The sequence below is a fragment of the Protomyctophum bolini genome (assembly GCF_963924005.1).
Source record: "Protomyctophum bolini genome assembly, chromosome: 2".
Lineage (NCBI taxonomy): Eukaryota > Metazoa > Chordata > Actinopteri > Myctophiformes > Myctophidae > Protomyctophum > Protomyctophum bolini.
Window position 1 is genome coordinate 9664004 of NC_137863.1, and position 16482 is coordinate 9680485.

At 42.1% G+C, this 16482-nt stretch overlaps 1 protein-coding gene across 5 annotated transcripts in view; it reads left to right on the plus strand.

The window, feature by feature from the left end:
* The first annotated feature begins 6900 nt into the window (after nt 1-6900).
* The window catches only part of ncoa3 (nuclear receptor coactivator 3), a 40108-nt gene continuing 30526 nt past the window's right edge, over nt 6901-16482 (plus strand). For 2 of the 5 annotated variants that reach the window (XM_080786579.1, XM_080786583.1), the window contains exon 1: nt 6902-7001. The gene's annotated coding sequence lies outside the window, so the exon portion shown is untranslated. Of the gene's footprint in view, nt 7002-14385; nt 14405-16482 lie in introns of those variants that run through there. The other 3 variants (XM_080786582.1, XM_080786581.1, XM_080786580.1) reach the window with 3 other exon arrangements.

The window sequence follows — 16482 nt, forward strand, 5'->3', positions numbered from 1 at the left end:
ATGGAGTTATTTTCGTCCCGACCAGACACATCTAATAGAAGAGTTGCGACGAGGGGGCAGAAACAGCGCTGTTCATGTAGCCTGAACTGAGACAAGCTGGAGTTGGAATTGGAAATACATTGTTTTCAACGAGGGCGGCGCAAATAAGAGCTATTTTAAGCATGTGTGCAACATACCAACTGTTTTAAAGTATTGTACAGTAACAACTAAAGTGTCTTTAATGTTTGTTGTACGGTTACTACAAAACAATTAAAATAAAGGGATTTAAGATCATTAAAGCTGGGCTGTTGCCTGAGTCCAATGCATTTCTGCCTACTTCCGGTCCAGGACTTGTCCCAGTTGGTTGTCCCCATTCTCAATAGAAGTCTATGTAGAGAAGCCGCCATTGGGGGGCCCTAACTCTGATCCATAGCTCCTATATGCCTTTAATGCAACGGCAGCAAAGGGCATTAGGGCTATGGAGCAGAGCTAACTGGGCCCCGACTATGGCCCGACCCAGGATGATTTAACCTTTATAACAACGCCCTCTTGTGGGGGAACAACGACATATCTGCTGGTCAGTGCTATCCATGATTCCTTGTGTGTAAACCAAATCACAATGTGCATTGTGAGTCAAGTGTTGACAACACTGACTAACAACCTGTCCCTGCATGACCTCTCTAAAAGGCACACGTTAATATGTGGCCTTTTGGCATATTTATTGCTGAACAAGGTGTGAATTCCAATACCGCTAATTTAGCTTTAGTATGCCAGCTAGACTACACTAGACTAGAGCTAGAGAACACAGCAGTGTCACTGCAGGAAATACCAACTAGTCCCAAGGTGTGCAATGCATTCCAGGGTCTGTCCGTTTGCCAAATAATATTTCGCATGCTCATATCTTAACCAAACGCTTTCACGTTTTATTCCGCTCACCAAAGCTCTCTGCTGCATCATCATGTCCAGACTCCAGAACAAGAATAGACGACGGCGTCTCTCCCTCCGACAGGACGTGTGCTTCTTCCCACTTCATTGAACGTGCTCGTAAGTTGAACTGTAGTCCTCTAGATGGCGTCCTCGAGCTTGTGTGGTCGTAACAAAAACCTAACTGATCAATCATAGTTTTTTTTTTTCGCACTATAAAAACAGTAGGCTACAAACTAGAAAAAGTGCCCCTCGAGGCACAGGTCTCCACCAGGGCAGGGCAGATTGTTGCCTCCTGGTGGCGCTATAATAGGCCAATGTGAAAAGGGTGACTTTTCTTCTTACTCTCCAAGCCATTCTGCATGGGTGATAAAACTCTCATTAGGGTGCATTCAAAATAATTACGTAATTGGACAAAGGTTCCTCTAAATATCTGGTTTAAAGAATGTAAAGAAAGAGAAAGAGAGATACGTTATTAAAATGGGTGGCATAATGTTAGAGACTTTACACCAGCATAGCTGGCAAAGGAATATCTGTTGGCAAACTGCCATGGACTGCAAAACTTTGTAGAGGACTGATGTTGCTTTATTATAGGATCCCACTCTTCTGGACTGAATAGCCCGTAACATAATGAGTGTTAAAAGAATTACTGAAGTGTACTCATTTTATTGTAGCCTAATGTGATGTCCAAGATGACTCGCTTGTTATTAAAAAACAAAAAGAATACAAAATAAAGTATATATCAGAAAAGTCCCTCCTGAATAAAATGTGTATCTCGACCGAGTTAGAGAGATGGGGAGACTCCTGCTACTGAACAAACACTATCACTATCAGATAAGCAATGCTTATCAGAATATAAAGCTGCCGCTTCAACACTTGCTGCTTGTTGCAACAGTATTTGCCTGCACCCTAAACTGCTTTAACTGTCAGAGTTTGCACCAGTGCCTTCCTTCTACACATACCAGTTGAGATGTACCTGTCTAAATACTTCCTTAATGTCAAGTCCACACCCACAACACCAGAGGGAGTTCAACAAACCATGTGCAACCCAGATTCGGCACAAACAAGGGACTAAATTAATTTCGCTGCTATGCCGCCAAAATGTGGAACGCCCTACCAACAGTCATGAAGACATGCGAATCCCTTGACTCCTTCAAAACTGCTCTCAAAGGGCACCTACGGACGGCTGCAATTCGAAACTGGCCCCTGTAAAATCTGAATCCTCCAACCATCCCTTTTTCTCCCTCACTGTATATGTTTCTTTTCCCTTTTTACCTCCTCTATGATGATTTCCTGTTTTGACTATATAGTTGTGTATATTCGTACGTCTCTAAATGTTTTGCGCAAGCAGAGCACGCAAGTAACGTGGTTTGTTCCGGCGCTTCGATGTGTATGCCGTGGTATTGATTTTGAGATTGACGTAATGAAGATATGTACCAATGCCAGGGTATAACTGGCTCTCGATGGTGACGTCATAAAGATATGTTTCAGTGTCGGGTGGATTAAAGGTAATGCCTCTATGTATATGTAGCCCCCAGCCAAGACCCAGCCTGCAACAACCCTGTCAATCGGGCTCAGCCCCATTGGCACGACAGTGGGAGGCCCGGGTTCAAACCCTGCTTTCCGCGCATTGCTACATATATATGTATGTAATCTGAAACATACCTTTTATTACGTCACCTTCGAAAGCCAGTTATATCCCTCCATTGATACATATCTTCATTACGTCACACTCAAACTCAATACCACGGCATCCGCATAAAACAACCCAAGTGACCACAGTATACTACTTTTCAATTTACAATTACATACATACATACATACGTTACCTGTTAGCTAACCAATATGTTTCAGTGTCGGGTGGATTAAAGGTAATGCTAGTGTATACATGTATGTAATCTGAAACCTACCTTTATTGCGTCACCATCGATACTGTATCCCTCCATTGATACATGTCTTCATTACGTCACACTCAAAATCAATTGACCACATTAAGTGACCACAATATACTACTTTTCAATTTACAAATTACATATACTGTACATATACAACTTACATACGAATAATTACCTACGTATAAAGATAATGGATGCAGAAACATTAAGAAAGTTACTTGTTGATTACCTAGAACAAAATTCCACATACGTCCGGATTAGGCTTTAAGCAATTAGTCACAAATCCAACTACAGAAGTATTTTAGATATATTTTAAGTAACAAATATACCAAATACCAAAACAAATATTGAAGTTAGAGACACATATTACTCAGACCATGATTTAGTATTGATATCACTATAATCCAACATTAAGCGAAAGCAAGGTTATTGAAGGTTTAAAATAACTGATATAGATTTTTTTCATCTGATATCCATGTTTTATTTTTCTTTGAGAAACTACAAGTGGATCCTGGACACTACTAAATGGGACTGTATTTCTTTTACCATACTTCAAAATAATATTTTTTTTTTACCTCCAATGACTAGGTACGTAGCACATAGCAAAACCTAATAACTCAATATTGAAACCAATATTTCACAGAGAGGCTGAGATTGAAAGTTCGTAGCGGCCGGTCGACAATAATTTTACAATTTACATTTTAGGCATTTAGCAGACTTACAGTAAGTAAGAACAAAAACATGGTTGTTAATACATAGAAAAAATTGTCATCAAGAATCATACATAAGCTAAGAACCCAACAGTGGAATGAATCTATCTATATTATGAAACTATGCGTATAGACTTGACTATATAGAGTGCTATATGTCTACATTAAAATGCTATTTAAGTTAAGACGCCTGAGGGCAAGAAGCATGCACGCATCCGCCACGTTGTAATATGCTATTGGCTGTTTGTATTCTTTTTGGAAAAATATAAAAAGATACTCCTGTGGAAAGGCTATTTTACTTATATTGACCCTATAAACAATGTAGTATTATTTAGTATAATGTAAGGTTTTGCACACTCAAATGGTACCTCGTCAGATAATCCCCACATATCCTATACCACAACTTCTGTGAACAGACTTCACTGTAGTAGCTTTTCATAAATTATATTTGTACTGTCTGCTGTCATGAAAGTTTATAGTTGGAGAAATTCAAAGTCCAGCCGTCTGCTGTCCAGCCTCTCCCATCCCTCAATGGGGAAAATTCTGGGAGGAAAACAGAAACGGGTGAGTTGTCTTGTTACTGTCAGATCAACATGGAATGAATTCTGTACTGGCCAAGGAGCATGTCTTGAGTGTACAGGGTTTGATGAGGTCAGATCAACAATCAACATATGGAATGTCAGAACAGGTCAGCTCCATAGAGTATATGGAGATCTGGAGGGTTTGATGAGGGCCCAGGTAGGGCCGGGCCTTAATTTTCGGGCCTGTTGAGAATTTTTTGCTGGCTGCCGGGCGCGGCTGCACTAATAACTTTGGGGCAGGCCCGTCTAGAGTTTGAAATTTTAATGGACAGGTATAAGTCAAAAGGGAGACATCGAAGAGGAAGGATGGATGGGGAAGGATCAACATATGGAATGTCAGAAATATATCCATATATGGAGATCTACGGAGTGCTACGGGCTAAAATGGAGTCTGAAGAGGTGTATTTTCCTATAACTGCATCGACAACTTATGTATGCGCACTCCCTGGCCATGGAAAAGGCCATGGAGGCCATGGAAAAACATTTTCCCTGCATCCCTCCACATCTGTCGGTTATAGCGCCACCATGAGGCCGATTTCTGCAAAACACATTGTTTATGTTCGTCCACAGATTTCATCCAAATCTCACGCAAATCGGTACACATGATCTCTGTAGTCATGTGATCAAGACGAGCCTGTTGGATTTCTCAGATTCTACACTGATTAGCTAAGATTGGAGGGAGGGTTGCCTTCAAGAGTAGCCCGTTTTGTACAAAATCCTGCTCATCCAGAATTCTATCCTCAGAGATGCTATGAGTGATCTGGCTCTGCATTTCCTCAACAAAATGAAGAAAATTGTTGCAAGAAACAAACTAACATGTTTTTATTACTTTATATTACTGTTTTTTTTTTTACATTTCTGTCGAATAAACTACAGTATTCAAGCAAACAATCAATCATAGGCCTGAAGCTCTTGCTTCGATGACTTTCAGTGTGATTTTCACAGTTTATTTAATGCCCTAAAGTTCCCAACCTGGAGGTTAGACGCAACTACACACACACACACACACACACACACACACACACACACACACACACACACACACACACACACACACTTCCAGCTGTTATGTGGAAGAAATACCAGATGTATGTATGTATATAGCCAATCAAACCCATACGGCATACTGCATCTGCACATTAGTCAGTAACAAGGAATAGCACACACACACACACACACACACACACACACACACACACACACACACACACACACACACACACTTATTGCAAGTGGGCATGTTATATTTTGATGGTCCTTTTGCTGTGTTATATTTTGGATATGTGTGCCACTGCTGAGAAGAAGTGGGGGTGGGGGATTGGAGCAAAGAAAGGCATGCCTTTAGTTGTTTGCAGGTAAAGCAATCTAAATGCATGAATGATTATGGGGCTATCTCCTGTCCTTTCAAACTGTTATCTTCTGTCCTTTCAAAGTGGAGAGGCTGAGTGAGGAGGGGGGATGGGATGAAGTGGCTCACACTCTCTGTCAGAGGGGGAGGTCAGTTTTTGGTGTTTTGTGGGGGAAGGGGCACAAACATACCCCCCCCCCCCTTTTTGGTCTATGTGGAATGTAATTGAGGCTCTCACTTATGCGGACATAGTACATACATACACAACAAAACATAATCATGCACACCAGGAGTGTGCAAAGCTTCCTGTTTAGCGTTGTTTCTGTCATGAAGATATATCTCAATATGTCATGTGCTATTATTATTAAAGCTTCACTTAGAAGCTGGCAAATGATTCTTTATTGATTTGTACTCAATCATGCCTGCATCAAGTGACCCATATGTAATTTGTGTGCTGGATGATTATTTATCAATGTATTAGTAACATAACAAATAACATGTCCATTGCCGATACACAGACATTCATTTAGGCATGTTCTATGAATATTAGTATTAAAACTAGCCACTGCCAAAGGTAATGAACTTGACTGGATTTCTCAACTCTCCATTCAAGACAAAGCTTCCTAGAGGTTCTGAGCAAAACTTTTTTCTTTTCTTAACTGTCCACCTCTGTCATTTGTTCCATTCCCCTTTTCGTTTTTCCACCTCAAACGTTTTGGTACTGATTGTGGATAGAATTATGTCCAGACAGGAAAGAGCAAGTAAGGAGCTAATTACCTAGTATTTTACACCGCCTCCTCTCCTCTCAAACCCAGTAACTCCCCCATCCCCCCTCTCCTCCTCATGCCCTCCCCCTCCTCACTCCTTCCCCAGCAGTTGAAATTCTACACTAGTGTGCCTACGAGATCACCATGGAGACAGTTTCTTCCATCGTCCATGGCTCCCCACAATCTCCTGTTGGTTTGCCAGGGCACGCACCTCCCGTAACTTCACTGACAAACTAGCCTACTGTCAATTGGATAAAAATTAGCCTACTTACTAAGATGTTATAGCCTACTGCATAAAGTGTAGTGCACACAATGTAATACTTACATGTTGCATTGAGCATTCATGTTTCATAGCTGACATATAACTCATAGGACTGTGGGTAGGCCTACTTGATACGTGATAGGATGTTTGTTTGAGTTTGTTTTATGAATTGTATTAAAAATACAATTGTATCGTCATTTGCATAGCTTCTACAGTCTACACTATAAAAAGATCCATGCGTTTTTTATTTCTGTCCCCTAATAATATCCTTGGATGCTGCTCTGTTCATATCACATAATGGGTATTCGTGTATGTGTAGTTCATTTTCTGAACGAGCCATTCGGTTTCGTTAAGGATCTAGGTTGAATACAACTTCATTACCCAGAAGGCCAATCGCTCCACTACAAGCTGGCTTCTTGCGACTTGCGCTTTGGGAGTGTTTCCCATTTAAACAAACACGGTCCTGCTGAAGATGGCGGAGAGTTTATAGAGGTGATAAAAGAAACTGGTCTACTCAATGAAAACATCGAAGCCGGTGAGTTTTCAGCTATTTAGTATAATGTTGTTGAACCCCCGATTTATTTGAACACTGTTGTGTGTATTTGTTATTCGTGTGCATTTTTCCAGCGATGCAGTTTGTGTCGCTCCGTTGCTGAACAGAGCTGTGTTTCTACCGCGATACAACGACTAGTGCCTATTTGTTGTGGAATGTTTGCGATTTGCTTTATTGCAACAAGGATCACTTTGATATCTCCCTGTTTAATATGTCTTTCTTATACTGGCGTTGGTGGTTTAATATATCTAATATAGCTTATAACCGCTTTAAAGTTAATTTGATAGGATAGATAGGCTTTATGATCGGATGGGCTGCTATGGAAGAGAATATCACATAGGTGAGCTCGTCACCACATTTACATTTAAACTTTGGAAACCTTCGGTTTTCCTTTCTTCTCCCCCATTATGTTTCTATTGACTTTTTCCTAGAGATTTGTTTCTATTTTTGCTTTTGCACCAGCCAGTTGTAGTAGCCGTGACCGCCGCGCGCACGAAATTGTCGATGTGTTCACTGGCAACATACGGTCCGCGAGCTACAATGTAGCAGTTGTTATTTGTCAAGTTTCCTGTGCAGAACGTTGTTTATGACTGACTGATGGCAACTCAACTTGAACTGTCTGGGAGGGTTGTTATTGGCTAAATTGTAAATGTGCCACACTGATCAGGCGGACAGTACATCGTTTATTGCTTGGATGTAGCAGTTATGTGTTTATCTGTGATCGATCGTGTGTGTGTTTGTTTTTTCACATGGAATACATGCAGGAGCTTTCAGGTTGGATTCCAACTCGTTCACTATGTGCGTGCAACGTGCATGCTGAACAGTCACTTTCTGAAACAGCGAGAGAACATTCTTTGAGAGCTTGCTCATGTATAGACAGACAGCGAAGAGGCAGGTTAGTCATTTAAATGAAACGATTGAGGTCTAGGTGTGCTGCCTGTCGCTCTCTTTGCCCGGAGGCATCCTTGCCAATACTTGCAGGCATCTACAGTGGTGCTACTTATTCTTGGCATTTCTTGCCTATGAGAAGCTAAAGCAGTCTAAAACGATTTAACTATTTTTCTAGGCCTCTGTTTGTTCTAGGCATTTGTGTCAGTCAGCTGTCTTCTCTCTGATATATTTGGATGCGTTTATAATATCTTTTTTTCCCTCCAATGGATGTCTGTGCCATTTCAATAACATAGACTCGTGTGACTGTCATGAATTTGGGAATGGGTGCAGCTACTGAGGAACATCAATCCCAAGGCGGGTAAATTTGTCTTTATTTTGGGTCTGATGGAATGTCATCACTCAAGGTTGTGTATGTGGTATTTTTGTAGGTGGCAGAATGACCACTGTGGGAACCCGTCCAATGAACTGCTTCTACTCATATTCTTGGCAAATGGAGCCCCCCTCTCTGTCCCTTTATCTCCCCTTTTCATTCTCCCTCACACAGGGTGTCAGGCTGTGTTAACAATGAATCAATCTTTGAGGGGATTCTTTGACTGCAGATGGGGTGAAGAAGTGACTTGGATGCATGGCTTTTGGTCTTTGTCTGCCAGCCCCAATGCTCTCAATAATTCATTAACTTATCACTTTTTTCTCATGGGATTGAAGAGAAGACTCTGGTGGCAGTTACTGGGGTCAGAGAAGACAACCGTTACCTGATTGATAATTATTGGTTATTGATCTTGTGATATTATTGATAACGGCTGTACATTGGTTTGAATGTAAAATAGAACCTTAAGTACAATGTTTGTATAAGAAGATTGGTCTAGCATTTCAAAATATGCTTAACATATATTCTTAACTCTTAACTACATAGTAAAATCCTGAGCGTTAATCTGTGTACAAATGCAACCAAATGGACCCATAGGAGTCACCAATCCTTGTGTGGCAGAGAGGCCACTTTTTGATAACTGTCTACACTCTGTCTTTGTCGAGCTGCATTTTTTGCCCCATTGATGTCTGAATAGATGGCATTCTTTCAGTGTGTCGTCAGGGTCTGTGTGCGTGTTGTCGAGAGAGGGAGAGGGAGTGAGAGAGAGGGAGATAATAAGTTTCGTTTCGAGTTAGCTGCCAATGATCACGAGGTATGTGTGTGTTTAATGTAACATTAATTGGTGGGCAGAGAGAGGATCGGTGGCTATGTGAGGAGTCCTGAAGACGCAGTGTGCTGAAAGGAAAGCCTGATTGTTTCCCTAATTGAAATATGATTCCTCTGTCGTACCTTTCTGTCAGGCTGCAGGACAAGAGGTGGGGGTTGCTTGAATAGGACTCCAAAACTAGATTGACAGCTTCAAACCGCTGCGTTTTTTTTTATTCCATTTTTTATATTGCAAACTTTTCATACATTAGTTTTTGAGCAGAACAGAGACTGCACGTGACATGCTAGTGTCCATGGTACTACTCAACAGGTAGGTTTAGTTTAGTTGCCCACTCCTAAAATGCTAAATATAGAAGCCTTTGCTCAACAAGATAGTTGTTGCAACTGTTGAAATATTTTCACTGCGATGTTGCCTGAATAAGTGAGATGGAATAAAATGAGAGAGCCTGGATCTAGATTGTTATTCACTATTTAGAGAAACCCAGCCAGCTGCATCGCTGTGGTCCAAGTCAGCCTGTGCAGTTTGGAGTCTGGCTGTATTTGAAGTCACATCTCATTCATTCCCTCGTTCCCCTCTTCTTCAACTCTGAGGTAATACCCAAATGCTAGGCTAGTTGAGCCATATGTGAGCCATGCACACGTCTGAAAGCCAAACGGGCAGCCTGAAGCAATCATTGCACCCAATTCCAGTTTATAACCAGCAAGCCTTTGGAAAAGTTCACTCTCTGCAGTCACTGCTGATTGGATGAAGCAAGGGTTTATTAGGGAAGGGGGGTGCCAAGGGCTTTGTCCCCCCCCCCCTCTCTGCCCTTCCTCTTTAACTTCAACTCCCCCTTTAACTTTCTCTCCCTCAGCTGAAGAATGCTCGTAAAATGGGTTCACCTGAACAAGCCAACTGCAGGGTAGCTCCCTGTCCCGGTTTTGCTACCATTGTAAAATGTTAGCAAGATGGTGTTTGTGTTTTGTTTAGGGCCCCTTTTTATAAAGTTTAGGGAGGGCAGAAAGGGAGGGTGAAGAGAAAAAAGTTTGGTTAGTGAGATAAATGTTGCCAGATGCGCTCTCTCTCTCTGTCTCTCCGTCTGTGTGTGTCTCTCTCTCTCTCTCTCTCTCTCTCTCTCTCACTCTCTCTCACTCTCTCTCTCGTCTGAAAAGAGGAAAACCTGTGAGCATGTCTTTTCTGGATGAACTTCTCAACTACTACATTGACCACCTTGCTTTCATTTTGCCCTCCCTTCCTGCCTGCATTTTGCCCACCCTCTTCCTGCCCTGCGTTTGCCCTGCCTCCGCCCCTTCACTGTGGAGCAAAGTCGAGTCTTGAGTGACACAGAATTCCAGGTTCGAAGCGAGAGGCCCCTGCTATTCTGGGTCGAGTAGGCAAGTGGGCTCCAGATTTACTACAGTGCGCCGTCAACACTGGCTAGGAACGTTTCAGCTAATTTATGCTGAACATAAATCCAAACAATTTTATATTTCTTAATTGAGAACCACCCTAAACTGAATGAAGTGGAAAATGTTCCTCCTGACATTTACTTTTGTTGACTGTGCACGGCGACGTCACTCCTGTTCATGTGGTCTGTTGTTAAGGCAACGCTCCTAGCAAAGAGGCGCTCATCTGATCCCTGTCATTGTCCCTATTATTGAAGAGCCCGGCTGACACTTGGGGTAACAATGATGTTGTATCATTCCAAACTTGATGTTGACGATAGTTGAATTTAATTGCCAAAACATCACACTGCAAATAATGTCTGTCCATTAACAGGCAGCTTTGTTCATGTTTTTTATGGTTTTACGGAAGCTAGATTTAAATTTAGTTATATTTGTTTAAGCAAGTAACGGTCATTCCAGTCCAGAGGGCACTTTTCTATCAGCACACAACTTTGATCATATCATGAATGCTGTTAACGCAGATAAACCGAAACGGGCATATTCCAACATATTCATGTTTTTTCAGTAGTAGTCTCCACTTCTGTGTTCCTCATGCCATGTTTCACAGTACAGCAACAGTTGTAAGACAACATTTTTGCATCCGTAAATTATACATTGTCCTAAAATTGTTGTTAAAACAGTTTCAGTAAGATCCGACTAAGTTACTCCTTGGGCATGTAGCATGAATTTACAATGTTAAAAAGGAAGTAAGTCTTCTGATGAAGCAGAAATGTAATTATCTTAAGATAGGCGTAATTCTTAAAAGAAACGTATCGCTATACAATGCATTGTTTACTGACAATGCATGTTACTGACTAATCCAGAATGCGGGATCCAGGGACTCAATTTAAAGTCGTTATTGGCAGCATATTCAGACTGGCAATTATTCATAATGGAAACATCACAACATATCTATGCCTGTCGGATGAAAACCTATATATCTGGAGCAAAGTTGTGGCTACTTTTTCCCTAAACTGTAAACGTGTTCAAATGTCACTCACAATTATCTCGTCCTATGTTTTTGTACGAACATGTGGACTCAAGAAAGCATGTGAGGATAAGTTTCATCCTCCTCAGTGTAGCTTTCACCATGTATTGTAGGCGTTGCCGCGTTGATATTGACACAAAGGCTGCAGCCACTAACTAAATTGATTATCATTTTGTATGAATACATTTCTTTAGTTCTCCTATAGTAACTGTACAGTTTTAGCAATGTTGTGATGATCCTAAATGAGCTGCATGACTGAGTGTGACCATGCTGCTAGTGTGAGTAAAAATGCCATCTGGTGTGGCGGCATAACAAATATTTATATTGAACAATATTTTTGTCCCGATTCATGAATTCTCAAATTTGCTCATCAAGCCACCGCTAATTGAGCAACTAGGCAGATATTCAAAAATGAATATGAACGCCTGAACGCCGGCCTCCTATCTCTTCTTCCTGTAGATGTAAGCTGTTGGTGACCTGAACACGGTCAGCTCCTACCACAGCGCCTGCAGGCCTTCTCGTGGTGCTTTGTTGTGCGAGGGACTTGATTAGCCGTGCACGCTTAATCACCCAGCAGATGGAGCAGAGCACAGCGCCACAGAGACGTAAACAAACCCGCAGTAGGATTATTGCTCAGGACGTGTGCGCATGTGTCCAGTCAGACGGAGTGACTCTGATTTGATTCTGAAACGATCCCTGAGCGTTCGGCCGCCTGCCTAGCATAGTACGCCCTCCCTCCCTCCCCCTCTCCTCCCTTCTCTATCTCTCTCTGTGTCTTCCACCGTCGTTGGCTTTCGGTCTGTCTTGTCTTTCAACACTTGGTCTTTGTGACCCCTGTATCCAGCTTGTCCTCATAAGTCATTTAAACACGCTTTTAATAGTGTTAACCTGAATCTGGGTGGCATGTGGTGGGAAGGATACATGCATGGCCCTGCACTCCTGCAGGGAGAATAGAGAGAACCCATCCACTTTGAAGTGATATTTTTATGATTCCACAAGTTTTCTCATGGAATAAAAATGTAAATTGTTACAAATCTTTTTGTTACAAAGCTTTTTTCATTGTGCAAAAAAGAAGTAAAAATCTTTGCCAATCCTTAATGTTTTGGGGATTCAAATGGCTTTGGTATGTTTACCTAGACTTGTTACGTTTCATTTCAATGCTTGATTATAGCGTGTAAGTATCTGCAGTCCTCTTTCATACGGCTCCCCATACCTCGCTCCTGGAATCTCTTTTACCTAAGTTCTGTCAACAAGTGAAACTGGCCAGTTGGGGGAGAAGGAAAGAGTAGAAGGGGAAAATGGAGAGGAGGGGAGGGCTCTAGTTGTGAAACTGGCGTCAGACCCTCCTTTTGAGTGGAATTCTTCGCAGGGTTCAGAGTTCAGGCCGCCGCAGCGTGGCGCTGCGATTGGCTGAGGAAAGGTGAAACAAAAACCACAGTAAACTTTTGACCCCAGCGCAGGAGCTTGGCAGGAACGCCCAGCCCCTGCTTTGGCTGGGTGGAACAGAGCCCGCTCTCTTCCTGTGTTTACTCCGCCAATCCAGCAGGGACGGAGAGAGGGAGGGGGATAGAGCAGGGAGGGAGGTAGGGAAGAGAGAGAGAGAGAGAGCAAGCAAGTGAGGAAAAATCATTGCAAAGAGTTGCGTTGCATTCTGAAAATGAATAGTGGCCTTTTCTTTTTTGTGACACAGCTGAAGCATGCAGACAAAGAAGGTCACTGTAGACTTTAGTTTGAACCTTGATATGAGGTCTATTTTATTTTCAATATCTCAAAGTGTTTACAATGGCTGGCATCGTCACGCCAAATTGACCATGGTTAGATTAGATTGTCTTTCTCCACTGCCTCTGCAGATATAAAATGTGTTTGTTATCACACTGGACAGCATGGAGGCTGATCAAGCCTGGCGCTCTGACTTGCCAGATAAAAGGCTGTTTAGCCATTGATTAATTAACTAATTTCCATAATATTAGCCTTGTGAGATCACACAGCCTCTCTCACAATGGGTTTGGTCACTGCCTCAGTGTTCTGTGGAAAATGCTCTGTTTATCGGGGTGGTCAAATCATATCTGTACAGCTCCCACATAGACACACATAGCAGTTCTAGAGGATGAAGGCATCACTGGAAGGGATGTGTGGCTTTATGCAGCTCTGTGTGTGTAGGTGAGTCTGTATGCGTGCCTGCGCGATTCCTGTCCTGCCCCTCTTGGCTCTTTGTCTGTATTAATGATGGATCGTGGTGGAAGATGCATGCAGGGCACACACACGCACACACACACGCACACACACACACACACACACACACACAGGAATCTGTCATCTCTTTGTCTGCACCTTCATTTATTTTCCCTGGTTTTTCTGCACGCTGCAGTTTGTGTGAGGGAAAAATGGGGGGTGTGTGTGTGTGCACATTAGGTGCATTGCTATGAGGTGGGGGATGTTTTTCTTGAGGAAAAGGCAATTCTCTGAGAGCATTTTCCCCTCTGCTTTGAACTACCTTCTCTCACTCACCACCTTCATCCATATAGGCTGTGTGTCTGTAGGGAGGGATACTGGTACAACAAAAGGGTGTTTTTATCGAGACTATCGTGTGTGTGTGTGTGTGTGTGTGTGTGTGTGTGTGTGTGTGAGAGTGAGAGAGGGAGAGTGTGTTCTTGAAGTACGTCTCAGTAAAATGTAACTACTTCAAAATAATTTCACATTAATTGGCCAAGCCATGGTGCCCATTGGATTTTTTATTCATGTTCTATTCACCATATTTATTAGATTTAATTTAGGCATTTTATGCTCCATTTCAGATAGGAATGTGTAGAGACTAGAGAGACAGGATATCGAGTGCATAGAGAGGAGAGACATGCAAGAAAAGATGGGAGTCTGATTCAAACCCAGGTCAGTCCTGGTGCTTAAAGGAGCACATGCACTGGCTTAGCCACCAGGCACCCTTCTTGCCTTACTTTAAAAAAAAATCCTTTACAATGTAAAACTAAGTTATAAAATAAATCTGTCAAATGGTTTAAAGCTTTACGTTTCTGGATAGTCGGCATGACTGTATCTTACTGTCCTCCTCCTACTATAAAACATTTTTCTCCCCAGTGGGTTGACCAAATCGATTTGAACTTGCACACACAGGCATTGGCCATTGGCATATGCAGGGAGTGAGGATGTCGACTCAGCAGCTGTTGTGCACATTTACACTTGGGTGTGTATATACAATAAGTTGGCTTTGTGTAGATTGATTGATTGAATACTTTATTAGCAGCAGGAAAGTATAGTTTGATACAAGGTCTAAGAGCATTCTGACCTGAGATCAGATCCATACGATGTTTCCACTGGGACACACACTGGTCTGATTAACCCATTCTGACCTGAGATCAGATTCTAAAAAATGTCAGTCGCTCTTCGATTTTTCAAAAATAGCAGACCTACAAGCTCGTAGCGCGCCACTCGGTGGCGCGCTATGAGCTTGTAGATCTGCTATTTTTCAATAGCTAAAGCATAACGTGATGCTAAACACCAAAATGGGTTCCCGTTCAGAATGGGTTAAACCCAAGAAAGCCTATGGCTTGTTTCCATTGGGGTCTAAACATTTAATGACTGGCAAATATACGATACTATGCAAAAACATCTTACCGTATCAACGGTTAGAAGTCGAAAAAGACAAATATGTACAGTATACGGGGGGCTTTTTTTTTGCAGCCACCTGTAAATTTTTTTTAAAGAGCGGTTTTAAAGGAGAGTAGGATCCTTTATGACTGTTGTTGGGGCGTTCCACCTTTTTGTGGCATAGAAAAAAATAAAAATAATATATCCCTTGTTTGAGCCTGGGTTGAACGTGATTTGTGGAGCTCCCTCTGGTGTTGTGATTGTGGACGTCATTGATGTTTTTAAAGTAGTTAGACGGGTATATGTGTCTTTGTGGTGTAGTAGTGTATCGACCAGGCCCATTGCAAGTTGTTGTTCTTTGTCCTCTACCCCAGCGGTCCCCAAACCTTTTTGGCCGTGCTCCCCCTGTTGCCTCCTGACCTAGCTGACTGACTCACCCCTTCCCAACGCTCAGTCTCATTGTATTTGGCCAAAAAACGGCAAAAATGATTAAAAAAAATTCTAATATGATTATGTCAAATAATCACAGAATGAGAGACATGCAGCTGCTGTATGCAAACTCCCACAGCTGCTCTATACATCTCCTTACAACAGTGTTTTACCAGATTTTGCCATTAGTGTGTTAAATAATGCCACGTCAAACTGACTGATAGTTAGGAACCAAATGGACACTTAGAGGTCTGTAATTCTGAGGGTAAAGCAAATGGAACCAAATGGACATGTAAGTGTCCATTTGGTTCAATTTACACTCTCGGGATATAAACTGCAGATTTGGGTCCCAGAGAATAGAATATCATCAAATGGGGCTTTGTGGCCTAATACATATCAAACTGTTCTTGGACTGCTCTTGAAATGAAAAAGGTTTAATGGAATGAAGAATCACTACCGCTATATATTTTCTCCCACTCTGCGTCACCATGGTTGGTTGTTAAAAGGTGTGCTTTATGCCAACACAAGCAGTCTCCCCCTGGGAATTTAATAGTGACTGTAAACTGTAGCTTTTGTTCACTGAGGCTCAGGCATTTATTTCGCATGAAAGGCTGTATCTTGAGTCCCTTGACTGAGCTTCAGGGATGGTGGAAAGAGCAGAAATCTGTCTGTAATCTATGTATGTAAAATTGACCTGTTGAGCTCAGTTAGTTAGGCCTAATTTTGGTTTTAGGTTTCATTTGATTGCATATTCACATGGAGATACAAGAAGTATTGATGAGGCCACTTCACGTGTGTGTGTGTCTAGATATGCGTGTGTGTCTAGATATGCGTGTGTGCGTGCGTGTGCATGTCTTGATATGTGTGTGTGCGTGCGTGTGCATGTCTAGATATGCGTGTGTGCGTGTGCATGTCTAGATATGCGTGTGTGCGTG